Genomic DNA, 14,503 nt, shown 5'->3' with positions numbered 1-14,503 from the left:
ACTTTAATCCAGGGAGACTATGATCTTGACCAAGGTCACGAGTCTACGGCTCTTAACAAGGAGAGAAGCGCTTCCTACTTAGTACGCTCATTTTGCCTCAGCACTCCCTATGAGGTTGTCCCTATTAGTCAGGAGTCAGCTCCTCACGGAGCATACCATTGACTGGGCACCCTGCTAAGTCTCATCACATTCTCACAGCAACCCAGTGTGTAGGCCTTATCATTAGCCCCATTTTCTAAATGAGAAAGCCAGGGTTCAGGAAGGTTAAGAATTTTCCCAGAATCACACAGCTGCTTAGCAGGGTCGTCTGCTTTTTCTACTGCAGTTCTCTTTTCCCAGAGTATCCAGCTCTGTGTTGTTTATATATAAACAATTATGTATTTCTGGAAATCAGAAGTAAGGTCATAAATAAGAAACAAGAAGATAATGGCTGTAACCACACAAAGGCAGAAGCAGGCTCTCAAGGGCAGAGAAGGTGTGAATTGTTGAAAGGGAACAAAAAGGTGCACCTGACCTCACGCCTCTTGTTATGCAGAGTTCCCAGTACCAGGTGACAACAGCCCAAGTGCTAAAGGGCAGTGAAGGCCTAGGGAGGTAGGTGTTAAATGTCCAGCTTTCTGAAGACTAACATGGCGTATTAATTTAGACTCCAAAGCCCTGAGTGCGCAGCTTAGCTAAAATCTAGAGGAAATGAAAAAATGCTAATCAGAGAGTCTATTAACAGATCAGAAGATTACACTTAACTTACATTCTCATTATTTTTAATGTTTTCAACCAATACTGTATCAGGCTTAAAAGCAGAGAGGAGCATAATCTGTTTATGAGTAAGTAGGTAGGGAACTGGGGAGGCCTGCTCAGCCTGGGCCTGGGAGTGCAGGTCAACCCTGCTCCCAAGGAGGGGAGGATTAAGCAATTTGGCCAAAGGCAAAATGAAGCCAGGATTCAAGGCAATTTTCCAGATAGTTCAGTCTAAAATGAACCACTGTGACTGAAGAAGCAAGACAATTGAGGACAAAAACAAAATACTGGGGGTTGGCTGTAGTTTTCTTTTAACTCTACAGATAACTTCAATTTGCTACTCTTAGTTGCATAGACATGATACAGGAGGGCAGTGTCAGTTACAGTGTTTCTCAAACTATGTTCCATGGAACCCTAAGTCCATAAGGAGTTCTGGGGCCAAAATGGGGTGTCAAGTAAAGGAGCCCTGGTGGCACAATGGTTAAGCACTCAACTGCTAACCAAAAGGTTGGTAGTTCAAACCCACCAACTGTTCTGCAACAGAAAAGACCTGGAGATCTGCTCCTGTAAAGATTATAGCCTAGGAAACCATAAGACGGCAGTTCTATTCTGTCCTAAAGGGTCACTATAAGTTGAATCGACTTGATAGCACACAATAGCAACAATATAGTTAAGTAAATTTAGGAAATGTTGAGATAACAGAAGAGAAACAGGCCTCTTTGCTGTAAGGCTCCCCAGAGGCTTTGATACGATGATTCTCACTGGGAATCTCTAATGTGTGTGCATGTATTTGGTTCGGTTGTGGGTGGCCATTTGTCCAGATTTTATTCTGAATCAGAGCTTGGGAAATTCTGATTTCAATTATTTCATGTCTATACTAATGGCGGGAAAAAAGAGAGCCAGAGGACGACATCGAGCTTTTATTTTACAAGTGACAAACACTCTCTTTAAAGCCAAGGGCTTCATTGCCATGATATTAGGTTGGAGGATTTCATTAATAACTGATCTCCCAATTCATGTTTTATGATCCTGTCAATACACAGAGGCATTTGTCTCTGTCCAAAAGATGTAGCTCCTAATTGTGTGCTTCCCCTCCCTCTGCCCCATTAACTTGGAAAAGAAGAATCGCTGGAAAAGGTGGATGAAAGTCAAAACAATTGAGTTGTCTCTTTATGGATTTATTGAGTGGCAACTGGTGCCATAGAGAGAGCTAGGCAAAGGCGGTGAACATGCCAGGAAGCCCATTGATCATCAGGCACCTGGGTCAAAAAGGATTTTATCTTCTATCCTCAAATCCACAGGGGCAGACTGAGACTGAGGGGATTGGCAAAGACTCAGTCCTCTTCTCTTCAGCCCCTCCCATGCGGAGGTCTCCAAAGTCACAGTGGAGTGAAAGAACATGTTCATCATCTCTGCCTAGACTCCGAGGGCACTGAGACCAGCCTGTTCATTTATTCAGTGCGAAAAAATGAGCACCAGACAGCAGGCATGGCTTATTTAGGAGAAGTTACGTTTGGGTTAAACTTGTTGCTGGGCATCTATCATGGACCAAATTTTGAGACAAATAATTAGACATACTCCCTCACTCAGAAGTTCACTGTTTAGTGAGGGGAAGTCAGTCAAGTGAACTTATCCATGTTATTGACAGACGAACATCCAAGGTTCAGAAATACTGAGAGGGGGATGACACACTGGTACTTAGGGTCCAAGAAGGCTTTAAAAAGGAGATAGTCACTCCTCACTTCAGGAGGTGGAGTCTAATTCCCCTCTTCTTCAGTGTAGACTAGACTTAATGACAGGATTCTGATGAACAGAGCAACTTAAGGCAAAATACTCACTTTGCAATAGGGAAACCTGGCAGCCACCACCTTGACTGAGTGATCAAGGTTATGATCACCAGTGATAAGGCTGATGTCATAAACTACCTGATATGATGGGAAGAGAAGGGCAGTTCACCTTTCTGGTGTTGTGTTCCTCCCAAAACGTATAGAACCTCAGTCCAATCATGAGAAAATAATAGATAAACACAAATAAAGGAACAGTCTACAAAATACTTGAGCAGTGCAATTTAAAACTGCTGAGGTCATTATCCCCCCAGCATCTGTCAGTTTGTCATACTGTGGGAGCTAGTGTGTTGCTGTGATGCTGGAAGCTATGTGACCAGTATTCAAATACCAGCAGGGTCATCCATGGTGGATAGGTTTCAACTGAGCTTCCAGACTAAGACAGACTAGGAAGAAGGACCCAGCAGTCTACTTCTGAAAAGAATTAGCCAGGGAAAACCTTATGAATGGCAGCCGAACATTGTGTGATACAGCGCCAGAAGATGAGCCCCTCAGGTCGGAAGGCACTCAAAATACGACTGGGGAAGAGCTGCCTCCTCAAAGTAAAGTCGACCTTAATGATGTGGACGGAGTCAAGCTTTCGGAACCTTCATTTGCTGATGTAGGACGACTTAAAATGAAAAGAAACAGCTGCAAATATCCATTAATAATTGGAACCTGGAATGTACCAAGCATGAATCTAGGAAAACTGGACATCGTCAAAAATGAAATGGAACACATAAAATCGATATCCTAGGCATTACTTAGCTGAAATGGACTGGTATTGGTCATCTTGAATTTGACAATCATATGGTCTACTATGCTGAGAATGACAACTTGAAGAGGAATGGTGCTGCATTCATCATCAAAAAGGACATCATCGTCAAAAAGAACATTTCAAGATCTATCAGTGATAGGATAATATCCATAGACTTACAAGGAAGACCAGTTAATATGACTGTTATTCAAATTTACAGACAAACCACTAAGGTCAAAGATGAAGAAATTGAAGATTTTTACCATCTTCTGCAGACCGAAATTGATCGAACATGCAATCAGGATGCACTGATAATTACCAGTGACTGGAACATGAAAGTTGGAAACAAAGAAGGATCGGTAGTTGGAAAATATGGCCTTGGTGTTGGAAATGATGCCAGAGATCGCATGATTGAAATTTGCAATACCAATGACTTCTTCATTTCAAACACATCTTTATACCAACATAAATGGCGACTATATACGTGGACCTCACAAGATGGAATACACAGGAATCAAATTGACTACATCTCTGGAAAGAGACGATGGAAAAGCTCAATATTATCAGTCAGAACAAGGCCAGGGGCTGACTGCAGAACAGACCATCAATAACTCATATGCAAGTTCGAGTTGAAACTGAAGAAAATTAGAACAAGTCCACAAGAGCCAAAGTACAATCTTGAGTATATCTCACCTGAATTTAGAGACCATCTCAAGAATAGATGAGAGACACTGAACACTAATGACTGAAGACCATTCCAAATGTGGAATGACACCAAGGACGTCATACATGAAGAAAGCAAGAGGTCATTAAAAAGACAGGAGAGAAAGAAAAGGCCTAAAAAGATGTCAGATGAGACTTTGAAACTTGCTCTTGAATGTCAAGTAGCTAAAGCAAAAGAAAAAAATGAGAAGTAAAAGAGCTGAACAGAAGATTTCAAAGGGCTGCTGGAGAAGACCAAGTAAAGTATTATGATGACATGTGCAAAGACCTGGAGATAGAAAACCAAAAAGGAAGAACACACTCAGCATTTCTCAAGCTTAAAGAACTGAAGAAAAACTTCAAGCCTCAAGTCGCAATACTGAAGGATTCTACGGGGAAGATATTAAACGACTCAGGAAGCATCAAAAAAAGATGGAAAGAATACACAGAGTCAGTATACCAAAAAGAATGGGTCAACGTTCAACCATTTCAGGAGGTAACATATGATCAGGAACCGACAGTACTGAAGGAAGAAGTCCAAGCTGCACTGAAGGCATTGGCGAGAAACAAGGCTCTGGTAATTGACAGAATACCAATTGAGATGTTTCAGCAAACATTCCAAGCAGCGCTGGAAGTGCTCACTCTCTATGCCAAGAAATTTGGAAGACAGCTACCTGGCCAACCAACTGAAAGAGATCCATATTTATGCTTATTCCTAAGAAAGGTGATCCAACTGAATGCAGAAATTATTGAACAATACCATTAATATCATATGCAAGAAAAATTTTGCTGAAGATCATTCAAAAGCAGCTGCAGCAGTATATTGACAGGGAACTGCCAGAAATTCAAGCCCGATTTACAAGAGGATGTGGAACCAGGGATATCATTGCTGATGTCAGTGGATCCTGGCTGAAAGCTGAGAATACACCTGTGTTTTATTGACTACGCTAAGGCATTTGACTGTGTGGATCATAACAAATTACGAATAACATTGCAGAGAATGGGATTTCTGGAACACTTAATTGTGCTCATGAGGAATCTGTACATGGATCAAGAGGCAGTCATTCAAACAGAACAAGAGGATACTGTGTGTTCTAAAGTCAGGAAAGGTGTGTGTCACGGTTGCATCCTTTCACCATAACTATTCAATTTGTATGTTGAGCAAATAACCCGAGAAGCTGGACTATATGAAGAAGAACCAGGCATCAGGATTGGAGGAAGACTCATTAACAACCTGCGTTATGCAGATGACAAAACCTTTCTTGCTGAAAGTGAAGAGGACTTGAAACACTTACTGATGAAGATCAGAGACCACAGCCTTCAGTATGGATTACACTTCAACATAAAGAAACAAAAATCCTCACACTGGACCAAAAAGCAACATCATGATAAACAGAGAAAAGATTGAGGTTGTCCAGGATTTCATTTTACTTAGATCCACAATCAGCACCCATGGAAGCAGCAGTCAAGAAACCAAAAGACCCATTGCATTGGGCAAATTCACTGCAGAAGACCTCTTGAGAGTGTTGAAAAGCAAAGATGTCACCTTGAGGACTAAGGTGCGCATGACCCAAGCCATGGTGTTTTCAATTGCCTCATATGCATGCAAAAGCTGGACAATAAATAAGGAAGACGGAAGAAGAACTGACCCCTTTGAATTATGGTGTTGGCGAAGAATACTGAATATACCATGGACTGCCAAAAGCATGAACAAATCTGTCTTGGAAGAAGTACAACCAGAATGCTCCTTAGAAGCAAGGATGGTGAGACTACATCTCACATACTTTGGACATGTTATCAGGAGGGATCAGTCCTTGGAGAAGGACATCATGCTTGGTAAAGCAGAGGGTCAGTGAAAAAGAGAAAGACCCTCAATGAGATGGACTGACACAATGGCTGCAACAATGGGCTCAAGCATAGCAACAATTGTGAGGATGGTGCAGGACTGGGCAGTGTTTCGTTCTGTTGTACATAGAGCATAGAGTTCCTATGAGTTGGAACCATCTCAGTGGCACCTGACAGCAACAATAACAATAACAAGGTCATTATGGAAAAAAAAAAAAAAAAGACGATGACAAAGAAAAACTGAGAAATTGTCCCAAATCAGAGTAGACCAAGGAAACAGGATGACTAAATGCAACATGGATTGGGTCCTGGGACACAAAAAGAACATTGATGGAGAAACTGGTGAAACTCACATAAAGTCTGTACTTTAGTTTAGTTAATAGTATTGTACCAGTGTTGCTTTCTTAAGTTTTGACAAATGTACCATAGTGATGAAAGTTGTTAACACTAGAGAAAGTTGGGTAAAAAGTATATGGGAACTCTGTATGATCTGTGCAAGTTTCCTATAAATCTAAAACTACTCCAACATAAAAGTACTATATATATATATGTATACATATATATCTTTGGGAATAGCACCTATATATATACATTGGTGCTAAGAAGGGTTTTAACAGTAATAAGAGTAAGGCAGGTTGGGAGGGAGGGAAACCAAAGAAAGACTGTAGCCAGAGCAAAACAGAAGTACAGAGAATGTGTTCAGAGCACTTTGTGTTGCTTGGTATGGCTAAAGAGCGCACTGGACAATGGGAGATGAAGCTGTGAAGCAGAGATTCCCATAAAGAGATTCCCATAAAGATCCTTCTAGGTTAGGCTAAGAATGTTAGCTCGTCTGGGAAGGACTGTGAGCCAAGAAAACCTATGGGATATGGGCAAACTATCTAGAAATCAAATGATATGGAAAGGACAACCAGCAAGTCATATTCAGTAATGAAGTAGCAAAGTGCGGAAAACAGGAAGTAAAATCCCAATTAAGCCATCCTACAAGAGCCCTGGTCTGACATGGCATCTTTGCTGGGTGGTAGATGAGAGAAAGTGGAGGTGCTTTTCAAGTTTTGGGCTTGAAAACGTGAAGGTGAAAGCCTGTTTGCTCTTCTTGCACACCCAGCATCTATACTTGTAATCCCTCAAAAAGAAATAAGCAACAAGGAACTTGGGGAAAGATAGGGGAAATTGGGTGTAACTGAGAAACAGAGTCACCAAAAATTAAGCTAAACCCATGATGGCAAATCTATCAGCAGATATAAACAAGCAGTAGGATTTAGAGGAACAGGTAATGGCAATTCCAAGGCAAAAAACTTTAATATTTACCCAGTGCCTCCAAAATAAAATTCAAACACCTTAGCTTAGCACTCAAGGAATGTTATTATTGTTCATCAACTACCTTTATATCTCACTTTTCTCCACATTGCACTGCATTCTACCACAGGTAGCCCCACACATTCTCTAAAAAAAAAAAGAAAAGCAACTGAATTTACAATTTTTGTGTCTTTGCGAAAGCTGTCTGTTAGCCTTAGCTGCACTTACTTGAGCCAAAATCTTACACCATCACTCAATACTTCATACACATGTCACTGCCTCAATGAAGGCTTCCCTGACTATACAGAAAGTACAGATTATTCCTTCCCTCAAGTTCCTACAACCCAACTTTCCCACTCATCTCTTTTAGGACTTACTCCATTTTACTATGTTTGTGATTAGCTGAGAACATGCACATCTCCTTGAGGACAGACACCATATCCTATGAGCTCTATATTTCCATTGTTGTTACCTGCTCCAACTCATGGATGAAATGTTGCCCAGTCCTATGCCATCTTTACGACTGTTGGTATGCTTGAGTCTACTGTTTTAATCACTGTGTATATGAATACCTTCCAGTCAAGGCAGGGTCTGATCTTCCAGCACTATGTTGGACAATGTTCTGTTGTGATCCATAAAGTTTTCATTGGTTAATTTTCGGAAGTAGATCATCAGGCCTTTTTTCCTAGTCTGTCTTAGTCCAGAAGCTCCACTGAAACCTGTCCACCATGGTGACCTGCTAATATCTGAAATATTGGTAGCATAGCTTCCAGAATCATAGCAACACACAAGCCACCACAGCAAAACAAACTGACATATGAGTGGTGCTATATATCCATACCAAACCAAAAACCAAACCAGTTGCTATCAAGTTGATTTTGACTGATGGTGACCCCATGTGTTGCAGAGTAGAACTGCACTCCATTAAGTTTTCAAGACTGTGACCATTCAGAAAGGTGACTTTGTGTGGGTTTGAACAGCCAATCTTTCAGTTAATAGTCAAGCATTTAACTGTGTGCATCACCTAGAACTCTTGTATTTCCATAAACCAAAAAAAAAAAAAGAAAACCAAACCCATTGCTATCAAGTTGATTCTGACTCATATCGACCCCATAGGGCTTCCAAGGCTGTAAATCTCTAATGAAACCAACTGCTACATCTTTCTCCCACGGAGCTGCTGGTGGTTTTGAACCACTGACCTTTCAGTTAGCAGTTGAGTGCTTTAACCACTATATTTCCATGGCACCTAACACATAAGTGTTTATGTAAATCGTGTTGGCTGGTTACTCAATACCTATCTTCTACCCACTTCTTCCTTAACTGACAACCCCTATGAAGGATGAAAAGGTCAGATACTCAACTTCCCAGCCCTCCTTTACATATAGAGGTGGCCATGTGACTTACCTTTGGCTAATGAGACATAAGGTAAAATATTGGGAGGCACTTCTGGAAAAGATTTTACTTCTAATAAAGGAAAAAGCTCATGAGGAGAACTGTTTCCTACCTGCCCTCCCTTCACTCCTACTTTAGATACTACGTTAGTTCATGAATCTTGGGGTGCTATCACTCTCTTACAACCCAAAGGGGAAGGTCAAGACAACTAGAGGGATAACAACCTGGGGCACTGACATCTTAAGCCACAAGGCCCGCCTATCTCTAGACTTTTTGTTAAATGTTAAATGTCCTCATTGTCTAAGCCTCTAGGATACAGATAAAAGTATCCTAAGCAAGACTGTTGAACATATTTTTTTAATTGAGTTGAACGTGAGGGTTTCCTAACACGTGAGTCCATTTGGGAGAGGAAAACCTGGCCTTCTCAATATACCTCCACCAGAGAAAGAAACTGTACCTTGGAACCCTGTGTCTACATCTCCAGCGCTCAACTGGAGAGAACACAGGTCTGACCCCAGAAAACAATTATGCTCTCAAGCGAATTTCTAATCTGGCCCAAGAAATGTTAAGGCCAAGTCATAATCTCCTTATGACTTCATCTACCTTTAAATGTCAAGTGATGATTTTCACCACACTTCCCCTGAGAGGCATATTAGTTTAATGAGGAACATGGGCCGTCATCTGCATCCCACATCTTGTGACACTGGAGAGGTATTATCTCCACCAACCTGGAACCCCCCACACATTAAAAACGCAGAGGTCAAATGAAATATTCTCCTCACATTTTACAGTCAAAGAATCAGAGCTGAGCTAATGGGCCCAGAGAGAATCAACTATTGGCAAATTGTTGAGCTCTGTATGTACAGGGATCCAGGAACCAAAGGGATGGCAGATAGTAGTAGACAGAACAGAGAAAGAGAACACTGCCCAACTGGAAACTTAATCCCCAGTATTTTATCTTTGGTATGCCTTCTAATTCTCACAGTAATTCTAGGATTTGAGAATTAATATACCCATTTTATTGAAATGAGGCTCAGAGAAGTGAAGCACATTGCTGAAAATCACATTACTAATATGTGATCTGACAGCACTTCAAGACCTATCTGCCTAACTCCAAAGTCCTGACAAATCATAAAGAGGTCCTCAAAGATTTAGGTCAATGCTGTCCAACAGAACTTGCCCAATGATGGAAATGTTTTACATCTGCACTGTCCAATATGGTAGCCACTAGCCACATGTGGTTACTGAATGCTTGAAATGTGGTAGTGTGCCAGAGCAACTAAGGTTTTAATTTTATTTAATTATAATTAATTTAAATTTAAACAGTAACCGTATGTCAGACAGCATAAGCCAAGTTGAAGAGCTGAGGCATAGATGCTCTTAAAGGGTTTAATTGTGACCCCCAAAAGATATACTGAAGTCCTAACCCCTGTACCTGTGAATGTGACCTCATTTTGAAACAGGGTCTTCGCAGATGTAATCGAGTTAGGATGAGGTCATTAGGGTGGCCCTAACCAATATGACCGGTGCCCTTATAAGGAGTGGAGAAGAGACTCAGACACAGACACAGAGAGGACACCATGTGAAGATGAAGGCAGAGACTGGAGTGATGTGCCTACAAGCCAAGCAACACCAAGGATTGCTGGCATCACCAGTGAAGAGGAAGCCATGAAACCAATTCTCCCCTGGAGCCTTCAGAGAGAAAGTGTGGTCCTGTTGATTCCTTGACTGCAGACTTTTAACCTACAGAGCTGTGACAGAACAAATTTGTTTTTCTACGGCACCCAGTTTGTGGTAATTTGTTACAGAAGCCCTAGGAAACTGATACAGATGCCTAAGGATTCGTTTAACTCTATCAAAACAATGAGTTCCTGCAATTGAAAAGGTAAAGTCCTTTAAGTCAAGACTTCAATATTAAACAAATGTGGGCCCAAAGGTCCAACACTTTCCATCACAGTCTCCAAATACTCCTTGATTCTGGTCCACCTTCACCCCTAATCCATCCATCACACAGAGTAATTCTGGTAATAGCAGACCTGCTCATGTCACATGCTTTCTGAAAACCCCACTAAAACATAAACTACTACTAAAACTCACCATCCCATGGCACACAAAGCCCCTCATCTCCTTGTCTGTGCCACTTCTCCAGTCTTTTTTTTCTCACTGCCCCCTTGCCCTAGTCATACACTATGCAAGCTCTCTAAACTCACCAAGATATTAATCACCCTAGAGCTTTTGCTTTCATTATATCCCGAGTTGAAGGTGCCTCATCTTTCTACTAGTGCTGCCTGGCAGACTCCCTTACATTTTTTTTTTTATTATTATTGTTGCATTTTAAGTGAAAGTTTACAATTCAAGTTAGTTTCTCATAGAAAAATTTATATATCCATTGTCATGTGACCCTAGTTGCTCTCCCTATACTGTGACAGCACCCTCCTCCTTTCCACTCAGGATTTCCTATGTCCATTCAACCAGTTCCTGACCCTCTCTGCCTCCTCATCTGGCCTCCAGACTGGAGCTGCCAATTTAATCTCATGTATCTACTTGAGCTAAGAAGCACGCTCTTCATGAGTATCATTTTATGTCCCATAGTCCAGTCTGATCTTTGTCTGAAGAGTTGGTCTCAGGAATAGTTTTAGTTTTGGGCTAAGAGAGAGTCGGGGGGCCATGTCTTCTGGGGTCCCTCCAGTCTCAGTCAAACCATTAAGTCTGGTATTTTTACTAGAATTTCAGTTCTGCACCCCACTTTTTTCCTGCTCCGTCAGGGACTCTCTGTTGTGTTCCCTGTCAGGGTGGTCACCGGTGGTAGCCAGGCACCATCTAGTTCTTCTGGTCTCAGGCTGATGAAGTCTCTGGTTTATGTGGCCCTTTCTGTCTCTTGGGCTAATATTTTCCTTGTATCTTTGGTGTTCTTCATTCTCCTTTACTCCAGGAGGGTTCGGACCAATTGATGCATCTTAGATGGCCACTCACTAGCTTTTAAGATCCCAGACGCCACTCACCAAAGTGGGATGTAGGACATTTTCTTATAAACTTTTGTTATGCCAATTGACCTAGGTTTCCCCTGAAACCATGGTCCCCAGACCTCTGCCCCTGCTACTCTGTCCCTCGAAGTGTTTGTTTGTATTCAGGAAACTTCTTAGCTTTGGTTTAGTCCAGATGTGCTGACTTCCCCTGTAGTATGTGCTGTCCGTCCCTTCACCTAAGATAATTCTTGCCTACTATCTAGTTAGTGAATACCCCTCTCCCTCCCTTCCCACCCTTGTAACCAGCAAAGAATGTTTTCTTCTGTGTTTAAACCTTTTCTTGAGTTCTTATAACAGTGGTCTTATACGATATTTGTCGTTTTGCGACTGACTAAATTCACTCAGCATAATGCCTTCCAGATTCCTCCATGTTATGAGATGTTTCACGGATTCATCGTTGTTCTTTATTGCTGCGTAGTATTCCATTGTGTGAATATATCATAATTTGTTTATCCATTTGTCTGTTGATGGGCACCTAGGTTGTTTCCATCTTTTTGCTATCATGAACAGTGCTGCAACGAACATGGGTGCACATATATCTATTCGTGTGATGGCTCTTATTTCTCTAGGATATATTCCAAGGAGTGGGATTGCTGGATCGTATGGTACTTCTATTTCTAGCTTTTTATCCCTTACGTCTCTGAAAGCCTGAATTCCCCTCTTTGAATACTTACTTTAGCCATGAAAACTGAGTTACCCACTTCCTCCTTCATGCACCCATGCACTGATAAATCTCTGTATCACAGCTCTTATCATTGTCTTGTTACCCCAAATTGTCTGTCCTAATAGTCTCTGAGATTTTTCAGGGTAGATTTTATTCATCCTCACCAGGCCTTGTAGTATCTGGCCCCAGGCAGTCTCTTAAGCCTCCTGTCCCATCATTCCTTTCTCCCTTCCTCCAGACACATTGGACTTCTCACCATCCTACAACACAGAGCTCCTCGTTGCCTCAGGCTTTCACGCATCTTTTGCTACTGCTAGAACTCACTTCCCCAACTAACTCATACTCATCCTTCAGCTCTCAGCTCAAACCCACCTCCTAGGGAAGCCCTCCCTGAACTCCGAGCCTGAAATAAATGCCTCTAAGTTCTCAAAACACTCAGTGGTTTTCCTTCAAGGCATTTGTCACAAATGTATAGAAATAATTATTTATGAAAGTATCTGTTTAATTCTTATCTCCTCTTTTAGGCTTTAAGCTCCATATCCTGTTTTTTTTTTTTCTTTTTTTCCTTTCACAAGTTTATCTGTGGTGCCTGCCACATAGAAAGTTCTCAGTATGTAAGTGTTAAATAAATTTATTAATTTCTCCAGCTTCCAGGGTCTACCACTTGGTGAGTGCTTAATAATTATTTGTGAAATGAATGCATTTGTTTTATTTCCAGGGTATAGGGTAGCCCCTGACACAAAGTGGGTGAACGGCAAATCCAGTATTTGTTGAATGAAGGAATGAAAGAACAAATGAATGAAAAGTTCAGAAATCCTTGCACAAACAAACTGCTCTACTCATTAATGGTAGAAACTATTTTGTTCCCTAAGCAAATTTCAGACTGAAGAGGCTGCTGCAAGCGAAGATAAAAATAATGAGTATGATGACAAGAGTTCTCTTCATTTATCAAATATTTTTTAACCTATAATCTCACATTATTCTTTCTGCTGTACTCTGGGTAATACAAACCTACTTCTAGAAAGGAGAAATGGCATTCAGAGAGGTGACATGGCCCATCACATGTAGCACAGTGAGCTAGTGGCCAACCAGACACCAGCTGCCTGGCTCCCAGGCAAAGGGCGGGAGCAGAGGCTGAGAGGCTGCCAGGACAGAGAAGCAAAACAAGCCCTCCAGATTCCTGGGGGCCAACACCAGATGAGGAGAGACAGAATGGACCCTGATTACAATCTGAGGGGGATTCTTCTGCTGAAAGAGAGTTGATTGGATTGTGCTTTGACGCCCGAGTCTGTGGGCAATCAAACATCCCCTGGCTACCTCTGAGCAACTGTAACTGGAAATTTGGTGGTAGAGGCTAGCCTGCTGCTAGGGGACACTCTGGGGACATGGGGGCAGTTCAGCATCATGCTACAGCTAAAGTCTATATGGCATACTTGTCCATTCCCAGCACAGCAGGTGAACAACACTTCCCCTAAAGAAGGGGAGCAGCCCACAATGGAGGGCAGGGGACAGAGGAAGCCAGACTCAGGGAGTAATGGGAACAGTCCTTCATTGCAGGGCATGAAAGAGGAAACAAAGCATTCTAATAACTTATATTCTCATTAGATCCTCCCCCAAGCCCTACAGAGGAAGTTGTCATGACCCTCATTTTACAGACACATATATCTAGGATGGTAGAGAAGAAATGTCTTGCTCAAATTGACAGGGGTGAGTGGTAGAAACAAGATGAGAATCCAAGTCTCCAAAATGAGAGTCTCCAACATAAAGTCAAAATCTCAAAACACCAAGAGGGTTGTTATTTTCTAAGGGAGATGACTATGAAGCTGGATTGTTCTTGGACACCAACTGTGCACCAGCAGGCATTCCATAAGGGCCATCACATATAGCCGGTGCAAGTCAGATTATTATCCCACCTTTGATATGGAGGAAGAGTGAGGTTCTGAGAGGTGGAGTCATTTGCTGACAATGCAGTGCCAGCATTTAGAACTAGACCCAAGTTCTTTAGATTTCACTTTTGAGAATTTGAGAAGCAAAATCAATGCAAAAAGGGAACTCCTTCACCCTCTCTCAAACAATATGCCTGAACTGGCTCTACAACAAAATGAAAGCATCACTTCTGTTCACTCTGATTGCCAAAGTACACCAGTTGACATGAGATATCTTAATGGACTGCCATGCAGAAGGTGCCTGACAATATATGGTTACTCAGAACATGAAAACAAAGTTGAAGTATATCAAGAATGGTCAAAGAAGAGGG

At 41.7% G+C, this 14,503-nt stretch overlaps 1 protein-coding gene across 2 annotated transcripts in view; it reads right to left on the bottom strand.

Annotated features, from left to right (window-relative positions):
- ASTN2 (astrotactin 2) overlaps positions 1-14,503 on the bottom strand; it is a 1,034,049-nt gene that overhangs the window by 948,556 nt on the left and 70,990 nt on the right. The window lies entirely within an intron of this gene.

The sequence above is a fragment of the Trichechus manatus genome, unplaced genomic scaffold, assembly GCF_000243295.1.
Source record: "Trichechus manatus latirostris isolate Lorelei unplaced genomic scaffold, TriManLat1.0 scaffold00016, whole genome shotgun sequence".
NCBI classification, from domain to species: domain Eukaryota; kingdom Metazoa; phylum Chordata; class Mammalia; order Sirenia; family Trichechidae; genus Trichechus; species Trichechus manatus.
Note: the sequence above shows the minus strand (reverse complement) of the source record. Positions and strands in the feature narration are given on the sequence as shown.